Raw genomic sequence first — 3778 nt, forward strand, 5'->3', positions numbered from 1 at the left:
ATGAAAAGGCAATTATACATTTACACACCTAAGGATTATATCAACCAAAAAAGTAACTGCGTCCTCTATGCGTCCTCTATACTTTCTCATAAATGAGTAAGCGGCATTTAAAACAATTATAAACATATAATACACACTGTTTCTCAATATTTCATTACAGCTTCAGATGCATAATATTTTCATCTCCTTCAAGCAAGATACACAAAAAGCACGTTCAATTCGGACGGTTGTCGTGGTAATAAACACCGTAATCAGCAACTTTTCGCGTGTCAGCGCTTAATGCGCATCTCCTATATGAAAAGCATTTTAGGGGGCCCTTGGCTTTTGGGGGCCCTTGGCTTTTGGGGGCCCAAGGCGGTCGCCTACCTTTGCCTAATGGGTAAGTCCGCCCCTGATTCAGAGGTTTGGGTGGATTCCACTTATGTATCAATTCATTCTTCAGTCATTATTAGATTATTATAAAGATTGACATGTTTTTTAAACATTAATTAAATAAAACACTTAATTTAACAATAACGTCTATGTGTTTTAAATGACATATTATTATTTTCAAGAGGTATTTCTAGTTCTTCTTATGAACACAAGATTACAAACAAACAAAAGTTTACACAAAAACAAATGCTGATAATACATTTTGTGAAAAAAGTGAATAAGTCAAATCCTTTTAAGAATTTAACACATTACAATATAGATATCACTGACCAGAGACCAAAGAATCCCCTGCCTTGGTCCCGAGATGCTGGGATTGACTCCAGAACCTCCCGTGACCCTACAGAGGAAGAATGGATGGACCATAGATAGGCATTATTCACATTTTAACACATATTTCATGGCCAGTATGTATTTATTTAGCAACAGATCACAATCATTGTAAATCTTTTTGGTATAAAAAAAGACTATAAAAAAATTATTTTTACACTCTGCATTTTTTTGGCCAGGTTATTTCCATCAAATTAATTTTGTCACTCACAATTAGGTTCCCAATACCAGTTCAGTGGAACATGATGTGCGGTCTCAGTGCAATGCTGCCATCTGGAGGAGATGTGAAGAGCGGCAAATGCAAAGAAATCTTGTAATCCTTAGGTTTAATGTAAGTCACTGTGTAAGTTGCCATATCCACAAGTACCTATTACTAACAGATAGCAGATCAAATGTACAGTTAAATGTGAAGCATGGGAAAATCTAGCTTAAACCACTTATTCTCTGGGGCGTTTTTGGTATTTTCGCCTAAATGGAGCATTCGGCGCACATGAGTCCATGACCAGTAGGGGGCGCCAGGAGAAAATCCAATGAGAAAAAAACGTTTTTTTTTTTATTGTAAAAATGCAGAAAGTTTTATGTTGAAGTTAGGGTTAGATTATGGTATTTATAACTAGCCAGAAGATGATGCTGGCTTTTGCTGGTCATCAGACTAGGCAGATGATGAAGAGTATGAGGAGGAAACTTCCCCTGTCAGGATCACTAGCATCCACCATAAATCCAAGCCAAATAGAAATTTCTTCTGAGATACATCTAATAAATGATAACATACAAACAACGTAAATTATCAACAATATCAGGACCAGCATTTATAATTTCACGAAATCCCAAATAATGGAAGGGGGGGGGGGACAATGATTGATTTTAATCTATAATGTAAGGGATAATTTAGATTGAGCCACTCGTTATCACAACATAAACACCTAAAACACCTGATCATCTGGCTGTACATTGTCCCATTTATTACAGCTGCTTCCAAAATAACTGGGCATGAAATAATAGTCTGAGCTGAAAGTATTTTAATATGTAAGGAATGAGACTGTAGTAATTTCAGAGACATGAATCACAGTGATGCAGGAAATCAACTGTGACAACAGTCTGTTATACAGATTAGCATTATTATACACAAATATTTAACAGATTGGAAAAAAGTACTGGGTAATATAGTATATGACCACTTTTGCACAATAATATTTTAACAATAATTATGGAAATTTATGTAATATGTGTATATCATTCAATTTGACAAACATTTAACGTTAATAAAAGGAACTTCATGATGGAAATTCCTCAGTGGCTATTCTGTTGTGGAAACATGGTCATAAGGAACTTTGTGAGGGAAATAGGCAATAACCATTTGTATTTTTATTTCCACTCTTGTTGTTCACTTCTTTTTCTTTGTCTTTATTGGCATTTGTTGCATGTAGACCTTTAATTGCATAAAACATTTTTAGAGTCTAAGTTAGGGTTAGTCTAATATAAAAAAAAAATTCTCAAAAGAACGGATCTTACATGAGAGAAATATGAGTAAACACATAATTTATATGAAACCATAGGATATGCAATGAAATGTGATTGATTTCTACTTGCAAGCAAATGGTTTTACCCAAAGGAATCAATCTTATATGAGATGACTGAATAAATTATTCATATGAAACCATATGAAATGCTATTAAATGCAAATGATTTCTACTCGCAAGCAAACAAAATTGTTTAAAAACAAACCATCTACTATCTGTAAAAATCAGAAAAGAGGTTTATGTTTCTGTTACACAACTTTGAGGAATGATAAATGAAACTAAAATTCGATCCAAAGGCAAAAAGCATGCAAAATAATTTTTATTTGGTGTACATACAATTCACTAAGAGGAAAAATTGTCTGTAAACAGACAAGTGGTATTCCAGAAATATTATATATATATAACTTAACAACAACTTACCAGGGGGGAACATGACGATTAAACTGAAGATAATTAATGTCAAGTTTAGCAGCATTTTCCCTCGGTCTCTGAGTGAGTCGCTCTGTTTTAAGATGACAAGCTCAAAGTGGTATTATTTCTTGTATGTGCGTCTCTGAGAGTGTGTGGGGGTGAGTGAACATGATTTCACCAAGTTAAACATGTTCCTTAATCAACATCCTTGCTGATCCTGGAACAACATTCCACCCAACCAATCAGATTTGAGAGATCTGAGTGAGATTTACAGTTGATGTCAAATTTAGGCTTACAACAAGGCTTCTTATTCACCTATCGTTTCCCTGTGATTTTAGGGATAATTTATGGGTTATGTTTAGGGATAGAAACATATTCAGAGGTGGTTAAGGGAAAATATATAAATGGAAAAATAAATATGTTCTCTTCATTTACAAGGCAACTAACAGAGAGATAGAAAAGATTTGTTATTGTTTGGAAACTTCCTTGTAGATTCCATGCCATGATTTAAAATATTAAATAAAACATTTTGGTAACACTGCATTTTAAGGTGTCCTTGTTACATATGTTACATGTACTTAATATTATAATAACCATCCATTATGCATAATTACATGCAAGTAACCCCAAGCCAAATCCAAATCCTAACCATATAGTACATGTAGTTAATTAATATTACTCATTACTTATATGTATAATTACATCATAACAAGGGCACCTTAATATAAAGTGTAACCAGCATTTTAATATAACAATAGTGAAAAGCATGTTTGTTTTTGAATTGACACATTTATTGTGTATTTTATTCCTTGATATGTACTAGGGCTGTCAAAATAGCTGAAAAACTAAATTCGAATTTTGTACTTAAATGTTCAAAATTATATTCGAATTTATAATGCATAATTTCAGTTAGAGTGAAGAAAAGCTTTTGGCTTTTCTCCTGAGGCCACAAGAGGGCGCATCATTCAAAGCATAAGATAACATGACTATCTGCGAAAAAAAGTGCATAATGTTTAAAATAATATTTATACACCAATTATAAATAAGTTGCTTAAACAACTATAAACAAAACAGCATCATGTATGTAT

The sequence above is a fragment of the Sinocyclocheilus rhinocerous genome, unplaced genomic scaffold (assembly GCF_001515625.1).
Source record: "Sinocyclocheilus rhinocerous isolate Xijiao unplaced genomic scaffold, SAMN03320098_v1.1 scaffold1222, whole genome shotgun sequence".
In the NCBI taxonomy this organism is placed as follows: domain Eukaryota; kingdom Metazoa; phylum Chordata; class Actinopteri; order Cypriniformes; family Cyprinidae; genus Sinocyclocheilus; species Sinocyclocheilus rhinocerous.